This window comes from Globicephala melas, chromosome 9 (genome assembly GCF_963455315.2).
Source record: "Globicephala melas chromosome 9, mGloMel1.2, whole genome shotgun sequence".
In the NCBI taxonomy this organism is placed as follows: Eukaryota; Metazoa; Chordata; class Mammalia; order Artiodactyla; family Delphinidae; genus Globicephala; species Globicephala melas.
Window position 1 is genome coordinate 74,650,226 of NC_083322.1, and position 16,673 is coordinate 74,666,898.

The 16,673-nt window shown below is 41.2% G+C and overlaps 1 pseudogene; it reads left to right on the forward strand.

Moving 5' to 3' along the window:
* The first annotated feature begins 1,763 nt into the window (after positions 1 to 1,763).
* LOC115853497 (small ribosomal subunit protein eS4, X isoform-like) lies at positions 1,764 to 2,397 on the forward strand (annotated as a pseudogene).
* The last annotated feature ends 14,276 nt before the right edge of the window (positions 2,398 to 16,673 follow it).

Consider the following 16,673-nt stretch of genomic DNA (forward strand, 5'->3'; position numbering starts at 1 on the left):
ACGGGAGGAGCCTTAGAGAGTCTCCGACTCTAACATCTCTACCCACCCAGACTCTTGTTAGAAATTCATGTATCTAATTTTGTAAGTTGCAGTTCTTTCTGGTCACTTACTGTAAACTGCAGTTATACAGGTCACTAACACCCTTGAGTGAATTCATTTGTCAGATTTCACTCTTATGTAGCATCTGGCCCAAAACAGGGCTCTAAAGAAACCATATACTCTAAAAAAATCTATTTAAGATAGGGAGGAGGAATGATTTTGGAAGAAGAAAGTATTGGGACAGTTGGGGGACTGCCCAAAACTGTAGCAGTAGCGACACTTCTGCTTAAAGATATTTATTACAAGCAGCAACAGCAACTAGGCACATATGTTTGCCTCCTACTCAGTATCCAGATTCCTTTGCTGAGAGATTCAGAGGATGAAATACCTAGTGGATAACTGTTACCACCTTTACTAACATTTCCCCCTCCTTTCAGTACTAAATGTTTCACTTGTGAAAATCCTTTAGCCAGACATTAATTGAGATAATATACTGAGGTCTACTTATCTTTAAGGTAGAGGAATCTGAGCCGGTATACTCAAAGCAGCATCAACCTGATTTTAATAAGTCACTTGTTATCAATCAGACCTATCAAAATAGGAAGAAATGATTGTAGGGGAAGGGGTAATGTTGTAGTGCTAAAACAGGTCATATTCTTAAAACCTGTTTGTTAATGCAAGCCATACATTAGGTACACAAAGTCTAACATTTTGGTCCGGGTCACACGGTAGCTAAGTAGCTGAGTCAGGATTTAAACCCAAGCTCATCTGACTCACATTATTTCCCCTATTATTTCAACATCCTGTCAATGACATAAAATTTCAGCCACTGTTTTAAGTGCTTTATGTCCATTAACTCATTTAATCTTCCCTGTAGTTCTATGCAGTAGGGACTATTATTATCTCTATTTACACATGAAGACCTGGAGACAGTGACAGCAGAAATAATCTGTCCCGGGCTATGCAGCTAGAAAATGGTAAAGCTTAGGTTTGACCCCAGATAACCTTGACAATACAATAATGTTTCTCTAAAACTCTAACTTGAGATTTGTCTTCTTACAAGTGAACTTTGAAATCCTCCCGCATGGTGATCAGTTTCAGCCTTTAGAAGACATCTCTCTTCCCACTCCCTTTCCACACCCTTGTTCTTCATCTGTAGCAGGTGAGGTCATGAGCTCAGTGAGAGCAGCACACCACAGACATTCAGCAGGCTTGCTCTGAATCAGTGGACAGGATTCAAAGCTTAACTCTCAGCTGTGTAAAATTGGGCAAGTCCCATAACCTCCCCCTTAGTTCTCTTGCGTATAAAATGGGGATATTCAACCCTATCTCATGTCATTGTTATGAGGATTAAAAAGGTATGTGTGGGGACTTCCCGGGGGGCGCAGTGGTTAAAAATCTCCCTGCCAGTGCGGGGGACACGGGTTCAAGCCCTGGTTGGGGAAGATCCCACATGCCGCGGAGCAGCTAAGCCCGTGCACCACAACTACTGAGCCTGAGTGCCACAACTAGTGAAGCCTGTGCGCCTAGAGCCCATGCTCCACAACAAGAGAAGCCACCGCAGCGAGAAGCCCGAGCACCGCAATGAGGAGTAGCCCCTGCTCGCCGCAACTAGAGAAAGCCCGCACCCAGCAACGAAGACCCAACACAGCCAAAAATAAAATATTAAATAAATAATTTTTTAAAAAAATATATGTGTGGCTCTTTTCATGCCTAGCGCAGCCATGGCTCGTGGTCCCAAGAAGCAACTGAAGCGCGTAGCAGCTCCAGAGCATTGGATGCTGGATAAACTGACTGGTGTGTTTGTTCCTTGTCCATCTAGAGGACCCCACAAGCTGAGGGGACGTCTCCCCCTAATCATTTTCCTAAGGAACAGACTTAAGTATGCCCTAACAGGAGATGAAGTAAAGAAGATCTGCATGCAGCATTTCATTTAGATTGATGACAATATCCACACTGATATAACCTACCCTACTGGTTTTATATATGTCATCAGCGTTGACAAGACTGGAGAGAATTTTCATCTGACCTATGAAACCAAGGGTCATTTTGCTGTTCATCATATTACACCAGAGGAGGCCAAATATAAGTTGTGCAAAGTGAGAAAGATCTTTGTGGGGACAAAAGGAATCCCTCATCTGGTGACCCACTATGCTCACACCATCCGCTATCCTGGTCCCCTCATCAAGATGAATGACACTATTCAAATTGATTTGGAGACTGGCAAGATTACTGACTTCATCAAACCTGACACTGGACAACAAACCATGGATCTCTCTTCCCCGTGGAAACTGTATCCACCTTACCATTGCTGAGGAGAGAGGCAAGAGACTGGCGGCCAAACAGAGCAGTGGATAAAATGATCTCTAAGTGACATGACTTGTACTTAAAGGTAACACTACATTAAAAAAGAAATGTATGTGTGTATGCACCCCAGTGTTCACAGCAGCACTATTTATAATAGCCAAGACATGGAAGCAACCTAAGTAAGTATCCATCAATAGATGAATGGATAAAGAATACGTGGTACATATATACAATGCAATACTACTCAGCCATAAGAAAGAATGAAATGATGCCATTTGCAGCAACACAGATGGACCTAGAAAATATCATAATACTAAGTGAAATTATTCAGACAGAGAAGACAAATACCATATGATGTCACTTATACGTGGAATCTAAAAAATAATACAAATGAATTTATTTACAAAGCAGAAATAGTCTCACAGACATAGAAAACAAACTTATGGTTACCAAGGGGGAAAGGGCAGGGGGGAGGAGTATGGGATTAACAGAAACACACAACTATATACAAAACAGATAAGCAACAAGGATTTACTGAATAGCACAGAGAACTGTATTCAATATCTTATAATAATCTAAATGGAAAATAACCTGAAAAAAATATATATGTATAACTAAATCACTTTGCTGTATATCTGAAACTAACACAGTATTGTAAATCAACTCTACTTCAATTAAAAAAAAAAAAAGAAAAAAATATATGGGTGTATAAATATTCTCAGCCCAGTGGTTGGCACCATTCAATAAATGGTAGCTATTGTTATTATTAACCATTACTATTATGATTATATTACTGTGTTACTGTTATACCAGGAACACAAATTGATGATGAGAGTGCTTGCCATTTTCAGTTACATAGTTGTGTGCTGTTTCCAAAGGGAGGTAGTCACATTTCCAGTCCTGGGAAAGATGACTCGTATTGTTCTTTCTTCAAAAATATTTGAAGCAAAGTAGTAAGAATTTGGAACAATAATATGCTTTATGGAAAACACCATGTACCAAAGAATGATGGTTATTTATCACAAGTGTAAAGTCAGAAGCTTGAACCTAACTTTTTGCATTAAGCCACCTGGAAGGGAAGACAGAGAGGCGGTAGTTATTAAGGAGTGTCCCCTCCAACCCATAAGAAGCAGTGACTCAGCACAGTGACCCTGCCCATGCAGGTCCATTGTTATGAGGCTTTCACTGTTATAAGTCTTTGGCATAGAACCCTGTAGCAGACACTGTGGATCCAACTACATTTCTTCCTTTCTCCATCACTACTAGAATGCCAAACTCGTTCAAGCATCAGGCAGCAAAATGCTCCGGGAAGGTCAATTCTGCCTCTGGGAATAAATCATAATTGGCTTAAGCCAGTCCTGGTAATCTCATTTCCCTTTATTTCATTGGCTTAAGTATAAAACTGTGATACATTGGGGGTCAATTAATTATAAGGGGAAATCTGCTGAAGGTTATTTTTTAAATTCCCTGTTGAAAGAGAGTCATATGAGAAGAAAATCCTTTCCTATTGCTGATATTGTCTGATGAGGGCATAATGTTTACAATGGTAGCAATTATTTTGTGACCATGAGGAGAAAAACAATGAAATTGCAGTCTAGCTGACCAAGAGCTCAAGCAGCATTAAACATTCTGGAACTTCTTACATCTAGACATCTTTTTATGTAAGATAATAGACTCCCATTGTTTAGCCATGTTTAGGCAGATATTCTGTTACTTGCAACCAAAAGCCTCCTAATTAATTCAAACCATAATTCACTTGGTTCTAAACTAAACTAAACTAAACTAAAATGTGTGAAGTTAGGCGAGTTCCTAAAGCTCTCTGTAAAAGGGATATATTACGGGAAAATAAGCAGTACACAATTCAACTTGGCTTATAGTAAATATCCCAAACATCCCTCGTACATTAGGATGAAAAAAGAATGAAAAGAAGACAAGTTTTAGGATGAGACAGGTATGGACTTGCATCTTGGCGCTGCCACTTAACAGCAGTGTGATCTTAAACAAATTATTTAACATCTCTGAGCCTCACTTTTGAAATTTGTCAAGTGGGAAGAACAATATTTACCTGATAGCATTTGTGATAAGGATCATATAGAAACACATAGAAAGCTTTGTCTTAGTCTCTCTTTTGACTATGCAGATCCTGACATATAGGAGGCCCTTAATTTGGTGATTGTATAATTTGTTGTTTAAACTGACACTGATCCACACAACCAAGACATATGGTCATCTTAGGCTTAATAGGTGCCTTAATAAATGCCTTCCCTGCCCCCAACTCTCCCTTCCCTCTCTCTCTCTCTCCCCCTCTTCTTCTTCCCCTCCCTCCCTCACCAATTTAGGGATATCTTATTTAAATTACTCATTTCAAATCTTGACCATACCCAACATCCAAGTCCTCAGCAGGACTTACCTTCTCTCCCAAATGTGGCAGACAGAATCTCTAGGATGCCCTCATGAACCCCAATTCCCATCATTCATGCCCTTGTATAATTCCCTCCTGTTGAGTGTGGACAAGACCTGTGATATGTTTCTAATCAATAGAATGAGGTCAAGGTGATGGGATGTCACTTCTGTGTTTATGTTACCTTATATAAGACCCTGGCTTGCTAGCACCTCCCTCTAGAGACTTTGCTTGCTGTCTTGATGAAGTAAGCAGCCGTATCGTGAGGTCCACAGGCAAGGAACTGTGGGAAGCTTCTATGGACTGTATGGTCTCTAGGAGTTGAGGGCAGCTTCTAGATGTAGCAAGAAGCTGGGACCCTCAGTCCTACCACTAAAAGGAAATGAATTCTGTTAACAATCTAATTGAGCTTGGAAGCAGTTCTTCCCCCACTCAATCCTCCAGATAAGACCACGTCTTGTTTGTGGTTGCGTGAGACCCTAATCAGAGGACCCAGCTAAGCTGTACCCAAACTCCTGACCCACAGAAATTGTGAGACAATAAATGTTGTATTTTTATTTTAAGCTGCTAAGTTTGTAGTGATTTTAAGCTGCTAAGTTTGTAGTGATTTTCTACACAGCAATAGACAATACACCAACTATCTAGCACGGTGTTCTTCCAAGACAAGATGGTTCTCTCCTGAGAGAAATTTTGCTTAAAACCTGTTATAATATTAAAATAATAACAATTTCCCTACATTATGATATGCAAATTGAGAAACAGGCTCAGAAGGATTTACTGACTATATTAAGAGGGGTAATTAAGGAGAATTTAATAAAGGATCTGTTTATAATAAAGCTGTGGCCAGGTCTTAGGAAAAGCAACAGAGCCAGAATCAGTGGGAAAGTTTTACCATCATGTCTGAAGGAGAAAGAAGCAGTTACTAAAACCAGGGGTGCTGTATGGGAAGCGATCTGGGTAGGTGGGAGCTAGAGGACTAAATACCCTGACCTCACTCTCCTCCTTCATACTCCAGCCAGCACACTACTTTTGCTGAATTCAACCAAAGCCAGAAGGAAAGAGGCCCCACTGATGCAGTTCATCCAGGCTAGCCTCCCAGGGCAAGGAGCAAGGTGGAAGAGAGTGGAAAGTAAATCTGTAGGGGACATTCAAAGATATCTGGTACAGGGGCTTACCCAAGATCTCACAGGGAGTTGGTGACAGACATGGGACCAGGACCTATGCCTCTGACCTCCAGACCTATCTTCTCTGGCCTGAAGTAGGTCAGAGACAATGGGGATGATGGGGTGTCCAGAGGAAGAAAAATTTGCCATTTGTAGAAGGTTTTCCTTCTCCTAAGTAGTGTCTGGTACACAGTACATCTTCAATACAATTTTACCAAATGAAGAATATAAGTGATTAATGAAAGAAGTTTGACCAGCTCACCTTCTACAGGGATTCAGCCAGGCATGCTCACAGACCCCTCTGTCCTCCATAGGCATGAGCTTCCCTAACACCATTCCACCCACCCTGAGTGAGCCAAGCACCTTTGGGTGAAGCCAGGTCACTAAGTCCCAGGCTACTTCAGTTCTCTCTCTCCACCTGGCAGTACTTGACAGATGACCCCAGCATCTACCAAACCATGTTTTCCTCAGGTATCATATGGCCCTAAAACAACCTTCTGGTCACCAGAAATACAGAAGAACGTTAAGGGCTCCAGCCAGATCCTCTTCTACATAAATTCTATATAAGTTGTGTGTCCAGACACTGGTGAGCAGGAAGAACACTGGACTAGAAGTAGGCTGAGCTGGGTCCCAGTGCCCTCTCTGTCTGTAGTTTATACATTCGTTTATTCATTCAACAAACCGCTATTGAGAACCTCTCCTGTATCAAGCACTGTGCCATGTGCTGGAATTACAATTTTTTTTTTTTTTTTTTTGGCGGTACGCGGGCCTCTCACTGCCATGGCCTCTCTTGTTGCGGAGCACAGGCTCCGGACGCGCAGGCCCAGCGGCCGTGGCTCACGGGCCCAGCCTCTCCGCGGCATGTGGGATCTTCCTGGACTGGGGCACGAACCCCGCGTCCCCTGCATCGGCAGGCGGACTCTCAACCACTGCGCCACCAGGGAAGCCCTACAATGATTTTTAAGACCCCATATCTACCTTCAAGGAGTTTATACTAACCAGCTGGTCAATTCGGGACAACTCACCTGACTTTAGCTTTCTCATCTGAAAAATATGGATAATAACACCCACTATACTTCACTTCCTTTTTAATAGCATCTGTTTATAGATGGATTTCACATAGTTGTTAGGGAGCAAAATAAAATGACTTATAGGAAAGTGTTCTGAAGAGAAGATTAAATTCTATGCAAACACACTCTTCCATGCAGAGAATTAAAAGACGTCCCTTTCCGGGACTTCCCTTGTGGTCCAGTGGTAAAGAATCCACCCTGAAATGCAGGGTAAGCGGGTTTGATCCCTAGTCGGGGAATTAAGATCCCACATGCCGCGGGGCAACTAAGCCTGCGTGCCGCAACTGCTGAACCCACATGCCTCAACGAGAGAGCCCACCTGCTGCAAACTACAGAGCCCATGCGCTCTGGAGCCCGTGCACCATGAGAGAGAAAACCCGTATGCCACAACTAGACAGAAGCCCGCGTGCCACAATGAAGAGCCCTCATTCCACGACAAAGATCCCGTGTGCTGCAACTAAGAGCTGACACAGCCAAAAATAAAAAATTAAATAATAAAATAAACAAACAAAAACAAAATGCTTAAAAAAAAAAGATGGTCCTTTCCTTTGAGCACCTGCCTAAATGGGAAACATTCTTTGACTTGAGATAAAAGGCAAAAAATTTATACCTATATTACCATTATCATTACTATTATTATTATCATTATTCTTTATTCTTTCCTATCCCCAGATTATCATTATCATTCCCAAATACCAGCAGCTTAGAGTTGAATTATTTTTTGTTTGTTTTAAACATATGACCACTCCAGAGTATATCCAGAAAAAATAAAAACACTAATTCTAAAAGATACATGCACCCCAATGTTCATAGCAGCACTATTTACAATAGCCAAGACATGGAAACAATCCAAGCGCCCATCAACAGACGAATGGATAAAGAAGATGTGGTGTATATATACAATGGAGTATTACTCAACCATGAAAAAGAATTTCTGCCATTTGCAGCAACATGGATGGACCTAGAGAATATTATGCTTAGTGAAATGTCAAAGACAAATACTATATGATACATGGAATCTAGAAAATAATACAAATGAATGTATATGCAGAACAGAAACAGATGCACAGATATAGAAAACCAACTTGTGGTACCAAAGGGGAGAGGGAAGAGGGGAGGGACAAATTAGGAGTATGGGATTAACAGATATAAACTACTATGTATAAAATAGATAAGGGACAAAGATATATAGTATAGCACAGGGAATATTATATATTTGTGTTACATATTCTCTATATAAGGAGGGTGTTTAGTGGTTCACTATATCACACCCCCTTTAATATACATAAGTATCTCAACCCTTTCTGTAGTTTGTTTTAGAAAAAAATATATAAAAATTTAAAATTATAACCAGTGTATTGAATAATCCAGACTCCACAGGGTGCAAGCAAAAAACAGTGTCGTTTTTTCTCCCCACTTCCCTTGCAAATCCTCTCTGATTGTTCTTTTCTGTCCCTTGGATGAAACCTTTGGCAGATTGCATAGCTTTTCTTGCCATTCTCGGTAATAAAAGAATGTTCTCCTGTTTTCAGGTCTTAAATAATCCAGTTCAGTGAAACATCAAAACTCTAAACTCTTATGCGATTGAAAACATCTCTCCTCTCTCCTTTCTGCTCAGATGAAATCAAGACCTGCAGGGGTGATGCCTCAGTTTCTTCTCTCTGTCTCATGTTATCCTTCCCCCCGCCTGCTGGCTGCAGTTCAGAAGCCTTTATAGGTTTGGAGCAGGGGTGAAGGAGAAGCATAACGGGCAGGAGCAGTCCTTGATGAGTACAGTTTTAATCTGGGTGTGCCTGTTTCCAAATGCATCCTCTTTTCTTCTGGGGAACCATTTTGGGTTCTCTGGTGAAGCCCCACCCTAACCCCCTCTGTAACCTCTTGCCTCTGGGATCAGCTGTCTCCACTTCCTTTGATGTAGGCGATGCCTCCTTAGGGGACACGGACTCTGCTTCCGCATCTGAAGGTTCATCTGTAGCTTCTTCCCGCTGTGGTTCCCTCACCCTTATCAGAAGGCCCTCTTGGGCATGGCCAATTTCAAGACAACAACCCATGCCCCGGTTTAATCTGCAGGGTCCACTCTAGCCCAGGAGAAATATGCTTGTGTTCTTCACCTGCTGAACACTTTCTACCCTGTCAAGTCCAGGTGCAACCCCTCAACTTCAGACTTTTCAGGTGTGCGTTCAGTGTCAAGCTCTGTGTCCCCCCAACTCCAGGGATGTATGTCAAGTTCTCCAAGTGGTTCCATTGAAGCCTATTGCACCTGGCTTCAGATGAAGCTTCAGTCTCTCCCTTCCACATCCCTCCTTCTTGGAGGCAAGAAGAAGAAATGCACAGCACCCTGCCCTCCTCCCAAGTCTCTTTCAAACTTGAAAGCCCCCTATTTTCTCAGATAGTCTGGAAGTGGGTCATGGGCGATGGCAGCAGGATGGGGCCATCCTGAGGTAGCCTCACCTTTTCTTTAGAGTGTGAGAGTCATTAGTACTTTTGTATTATTTTGGGACTTTGAAACTGAAGGAATTTAGAACAAGCCTCCCCAAAATGTGCCAGTTTGGTCAATGGATTATTTTGAGTTGAAGACAACAGAGGCTCGAAAGACTTAGGAAGAGCTTTTCTCCTCCCCCTCAACTGCCTAAAAGAATTTATTTTTTAAATTAATTTTTATTGGAGTATAGTTCCATTACAATGTTGTATTCGTTTCTACTGTACAGTAAAATGAATCAGCTATACATACACATACATCCCTTCTTTTTTGGATTTCCTTCCCATTTAGGTCACCACACTGCATTAAGTAGAGTTCCCTGTGCTAGGCAGTATGTTCTCATTAGTTACTTATTTTATATATAGTATCGATAGTGTATATGTGTCAATCCCAATTTCCCAGTTCCTCCCACCTTTCCCCCTTGTCCCCACTGGTACCCACACATTTGTTCTCTACATCTGTGTCTCTATTTCTGCTTTGCAAATAAGATCATCTATACTATTTTTCTAGATTCCACACATATGCGTTAATATATGATATTTGTTTTTCTCTTTCTGACTTACTTCACTCTGTATGACACTGTCTAGGTCCATCCATATCTCTACACATGACCCAATTTCGTTCCTTTTTATGGCTGAATAATATTCCATTGTATATATGTACTGCATCTTCTTTATCCATTCATCTGTCGATGGGCATTTAGGTTGTTTCCATGTCCTGGCTATTGTAAATAGAGCTGCAATGAACATTGGGGTGCATGTGTCTTTTTGAATTATGGTTTTCTCAGGGTATATGCCCAGTAGTGGGATTGCTGGGTCATATGGTAGTTCTATTTGTAGTTTTTTAAGGAACCTCCATACTGTTCTCCATAGTGACTGTATCAATTTTCATTCCCACCAACAGTGCAAGAGGGTTCCCTTTTCTCCACACCCTCTCCAGCAGTTATTGTTTGTAGATTTTTTGATGATGGCCATTCTAACTGGTGTGAGGTGATACCTCATTGTAGTTTTGATTTGCATTTATCTAATAATTAGTGATGTTGAGCATTTTTTCGTGTGTTTGTTGGCCATCTGTATGTTTTCTTTGAAAAAATGTCTATTTAGGTTTTCTGCCCATTTTTGGATTGGGTTGTTTGTTTTTTTGATACTGCGCTGCATGAGCTTCTTGTATATTTTGGAGATTAATCCTTTGTCACTTGCTTCACTTGCAAATATTTTCTCCCATTCTAAGGGTTGTCTTTTCATCTTGTTTATGGTTTCCTTTGCTGTGCAAAAACTTTTAAGTTTAATTAGGTACCATTTATTTATTTTTGTTTTTATTTCCATTTCTCTAGGAGGTGGGTCAAAAGAGATCTTGCTGTGATTTATGTCAAAGAGTGTTCTGCCTATGTTTTCCTCTAAGAGTTTTATAGTGTCTGGCCTTACATTTAGATCTTTAATCCATAGATAAAGGGCCTAGTCCAGGAAGAATGATATCACCAGAGACAACTACAGAGAATATGGGCTAAGTGTGATAGGCTGGGGGGAACTGGGCAGGGCCTGTTTATTCAAAGTCCTCTCTGTCTCCCACTGTCTCTGCATGGCAAGGCAAACATTTGTTTACCAAACACTTGCTCTTGCCATCTTCTTGCGAATTGTTTTCCTTCCCTTAGAAGCCCCAGGACCCTACCCGCTTCTTCTTAGCTCAGAAAGGCATCTAAGCCTCAATTGTCTGTCAGGAGCATCTCATTGATTTTGTGGGGCTCCTATACACATGTAATTAAATTTGTTTATCTCTTATTAATCTCTCTTATGGTAACTTAACTAATAGAGCAGCCAGAAGAACCTAGAGGGCTAGAGGAAAAGTTTTCTCCCTTACAAAGCTTCTGCTGAAACTTTGAGATAACAGGAAAAGTTCATTTAATATCCAATTCCCAAGGTATATTATAATATTAAATAAACCTTAAAAATGAATATTTTCTCTCAGAGATTCTTAAATACTCCTTCCAGGGGCAGTGCTCATCCCCCATGTACCTGAGGAAGATCACTGTTTGTTTTTGGTTTTGTTTTAGCTGTGCCAAGGCATGTGGTATCTTAGTTTCCCGACCAGGGATAGAACCCCTGCGCTCTGCACTGAAGCGCAGAGTCTTAACCACTGGACTGCCAGGGAAGTCCAGACCACTGTTTTATACATAAAAAATATTAAATCTTCTTGAGCTTTTTCTTGGAGCCCCAGGCATCTTTGAATCCACCCAAATTTTGTACCTGGGATCAAGGATCTGTAAGGACCTCTACCCAGATATAATATGTAACTTCGGTGAGTTGTAACTGGTGGTTGCATTTGACAAGGTTTACAGCAAAAACTGAAAATGCTGAGACTCTTCGGCCATGCTACAGTTACAGTCCCCTAGGTCATTAGAACTGGAAAGGCTCTGTCTGTCTAAGGGGTCAGTAAGACCTGAGCTTTGAGATATCATTTCAGGCACTTGTTTGCTTTCCTTATGGTCAGGAGCAGCCTGGGGTTGGAATGCTCATATAAGGCCACGAAGCAGAGTCAAAATGACTGTACCCTGGAGACCTGAACATACAACTTTAGCCTCACTGGCCTCATTCTCATGGCAACTGAGCTCACATTGCAGAGAGAGCAGTGAGTAATACAGTAGCTGTCCCTAGGATGCTGTTTCTCCCTTTGCCGAGAATGGTTCTAAAATATTTGCAGCTCTCCTCTTGACTAGATCATCAATCTAAGAGTCTGGATTTTCCCATAAAGTCTATATCAATATGATTCTGAGTTTTAAAAGGATTTTAAAGGCCCAAGGAGATATATAAAGGAGAAAATATTCTACCAAGAAGGCTGTAACTCTCAGAGTACCACTCCACAGGACACAAGGCTATCAAAGTGTTTTGTTACCAAGGTATCTCTGCTAACCCCAGCTGCCAGCCCAGTAATAGAATAGACACAGTAGATGTGGCATTTCCTCATTGGAGGAATCATTTCCCAGATCTTAACAAGTCCTGATGGATTTGGGAATTGGTTTGAAATCTCCTCTAGGAGTTTCTACAAAACTCTACTCTGGAGAGGAGCATGTATGAAGTGGTTTCTATTTCTTAAAAGCCCTGAACAGTAGGAGCAGCATTAATTCTGTGAGTTACAGCTCCTATTAGAGCAGTGCTCTTAATCCTCCCAGGTGGTTGTCAACCAGGAGAAGAGGTGGTATCTCCTTCTGAGACGCTGAATGCCACAGTGCAGCAACTCATTGTCCTAAGGTTGTACATCCCAGAGTCTGGCCACAGAGAGGGGGCACAGGATTCATGACAATGCAAGTGAGACTTCTTTTTTTTTTTTTTTTTTTTTTGCGGTACGCGGGCCTCTCACTGTTGTGGCCTCTCCCATTACGGAGCACAGTCTCCGGACGCGCAGGCTCCGGACGCGCAGGCTCAGTGGCCATGGCTCATGGGCCCAGCTGCTCCGCGGCATGTGGGATCCTCCTGGACTGGGGCACGAAGCCGTGTCCCCTGCATCAGCAGGCGGACTCTCCACCGCTGTGCCACCCAGGGAAGCCCAAGTGAGACTTGTTTTGATCAGAGGTTAAGGGTGGGTGATAAATGAAAATGATTTCTATTGCCTAGCCTGTAATGATAAGTAATTGGGAGATGATTAATCTATTTTTCTTTCCTATTCTTAGATAAGTCTCATCACTCCTGGCTGCCCCCCCAACCCCCAAAACACACACACACACACACACACACACACACACACACAAAATTAATGGCTGTTTACAAGTGAATGTCAACCTCAGGTCATGTATGCCCTAAACTGTGCTCCACCATGTTGCCTATGAAGATAGTAGACCTAAGAGTGGAAGCAAATCTGATTGTCTGAAGTATTGTTCAACTTGAGCCCTGACAAGTACAGAGTGTCAGTGCAACAGCAGCTGAATTTTGAAAAATTCACGTTTTTCTCTTTTTCTTTTCCTAGTCTTGACCTTCTCTTTAAAGAGTTAAAGCACCCATCTTTGGGGAAGGGTGGTAATTAGGAATGAAAGAAACAACAGGCAGCTTCTGACATGTAAACTAGGATTTTACAATGAGAAACAGTCAAGGGGAAGGAGATTTATTTTCTACATCTCTCTGGCTCCCACTTAACATGTTAGGAGCTAGACTTGGCAAACAAAATCATAGAGCTTTTCCTCTTTCACTTAAACACTATGCCAAGAAACTTCCTACTCTGTAGGTGTGTAGAAAGAGGATGGATAGAGAAGAAGTAAAAGAAAACCTTCCTCTGTGGTCTCTGGGATGGTGAGAAGGAAAAGAGGGATCAGAGGAAGGGAAAGTGGGCAATGAGAAACTCATGCTCCAAGGTGCTCTTCTTGTCCTTGCGGGATTCCGGGAGACTTACGCTGAGTGGCTTCACTTCACCATGTGATGCCCTAGTATGATTAGAAGACTGCAGTGCTGAGGTCCCTCCCTGAGAGAAAGAGAGAGAGAATGAGAGAGAGAACTTAATTTGCACTCCGAAGCCTACCTTGGTACCCATGTAACATGGACACAGAATTGGCAGCCAGAAGCTTGCCATGGGACCTGTTGTGGCAATGGAAGAGATGATCCCACTGTGTTTTCAGGATGGACAGCCTGGCCGGGGGCTGGATGGGGGAGAGAACCAGAGGGTCTGCAGCCAGAGAGAGTTGAACGAGGGCCAAGCAAACAAGGAAGGCATGACCAAGCCCTGATTAAAGCAGGAAAAAATAGACAACTTTAGGAGCAAGTGAAGTCTGTAGCCAAAACTTGGATGAACTGACCAGTGCACAATCAAAAGCCAGGACAGGACAAGTCCATACGGACCCCCTCTCCCAACCCCATACCATAAGAATACAAGAAACTATACGCTTCCCCATGTATTCTCAGATAGGAGGGCAGTGAGAAGTGAAAATGTGGGAAATCTCAGAACCTGAGAAATATTTGATGAGGTGGTTTAAATTACTGGATCAGAATACATTGAAACCAGATCAAATCAAGTTAGTTTTGTTTTGTTTTTTCTTTCCCACTACCTACCAGGTCATAAGACCAGATCAGCTATAGACAAAATAAAGAAACTAAATTTTTTCTAAATTTCTGTTATCATCAGTAATTTTGCAATCCTGCTACAAAAACACTGAGATCAAATAATAAGTTCATATCATACTGCATTTGACCTCACAAAAATAGTCTTTTATTCCTCAGAACTTTGTTACTGATAAAGGTTTTTCTTTATGAGAGGCTTTTGTGCATGAAGAATGATCACTACTATTTGTGCTTTGGTTATTATCCAATATTTTAATCTCGTGGATGTATTAAATGTGGTAGACTACATTATTTGCCCACAATTCTTCCTTCCCTCCCCTCTTCGCCATGGTTCACTGCAGGCAGACCATTCTTCCTTACCTCTTTGATGTTGGCCTTGGCCATGTGACATGCTTTAGACAATGGAATATGGGTAGAAAAGAGAGCCTGTCAGTTTTGAGCCAAGGTATTAAGGTAGTTACCTGTTTCTACTCTTCGCTTGCACTCTGCCATCTAGCTTGAAAAGATCCTTGAGTAGCCACTGGTCCCACAATAGAAACACATGGAACATACCTAAACTCAACACACAACCTGAAAGAGATCCTCACCAGCCCCCAGCTACAGTCCATGAACATGAAATAAGCGATTTGGGTGTTACACTTTACACATCAATATTGCAGAAGAAACCTGACTGACGCATTAAGCAATTCGCATTTCTTTAAATAGTAAACAATCAACATTATCCTAAATATTCATACAACATTCATACTGCTGATAAATCAAATCACAGATTTACAAGTCAAATTTCTCAGATATTTAAACATTGATTATAAACTTATTTAATTATACTCTCTAGATAATGACTTAGGGACTTGCCTGGCAGTCCGGTGGTTCAGACTCCGCACTTCCAAGGCAGGGGGCGCAGGTTCGATCCCTGGTCAGGAAACTAAAATCCCACGTGCCGCACAGCCAAAACATTTAAAAATAAAAATTAAATTAAATAAATAATGACTTTAAATCACAAATTAACATAGGTTCTTATAAATGTTTTAAACAACTTATAATAAAGACAAAACACACACACACAATATTATGCTGATAGTAGCACTAAATGGTTTGGGTAGACAAATGACTGCTTCTCAATTGGATTTGGAATCCAATCACACAGTTCTACCCCAAACCACTGATTCTACCCCAAACCACTGGTTACTCTATTAAACCTCTATTATAGTGAATACTCACTCTTACTTTTAATTAATTGCCTTTCTTATAGATTTTAATTTTTTGACACATGGTTTCTCTCTACAAAATGATATGTTCTTTCATGTTTTCTATGTCTGGCAGTATATAACCAAATAGCTTACCACTCTGACTTAATAGTCCAACCTGAAGGTTTAATTGATGACTTCTGTTTCATGTGTACCTCATTATAATTAGCAGAATATCTAGATCAGGGTTTTGTAAACTTTAAGGTACATGCAAATCACCTGCGAATCTTGTTAAACTACAGACTTTGATTCAGTAGGTTTGGAATAGGACCTGAGATTCTGCATTTCTAACAAGCTCCCAAGTGATGCTGATGCTACTGGTCCTTGAATCATACTTTGCATAACAAAGATATAGAGATGTCTTCTCCTGAGTGGTTAAGGATTATGTCTGTGTAGCCAATTCTCTTCTTTGGGATAACTGGCTCTTTTATTTTCTTGGAATACATTATCTTCTTGCATGGCTATTGTATGTGCTGAATAGTTGTCATACCCCCATTCTGTTGGTTACTTCATGTGGCTGCTGGTGTTGAAGAGTTTCTTGGAACAATATCTACTTCTTCTGTTGTTCCCTGTGTATATTCTTTCCTGTATACAGACATAAAAATAAGGACATTTATATACTTCATAAACAGACTGTGAGGAAAAATTGTGAAAGACTTTGAAATCAGAAAAAAAAAAGTATTAACTCTCCTGTCTAGCACAATTTTCCACAGTTCATTGGTGGGGTTCAGGACACACTACCACAAAATATGGCAACTTAGCATATTGAATATATTAAGCTGAAGAAATTTGAGAGATGGTGTGTGCAGGAAGGACTTTCTGACCTTACTCTGAAGCAGTTTATGAAACACTTATGTGAGAAGTGCCCTCCCTGTACTTGGAGGAAAAGAACATCCTTATCTCCAAGACTCTGAGAGGAATCTGAACA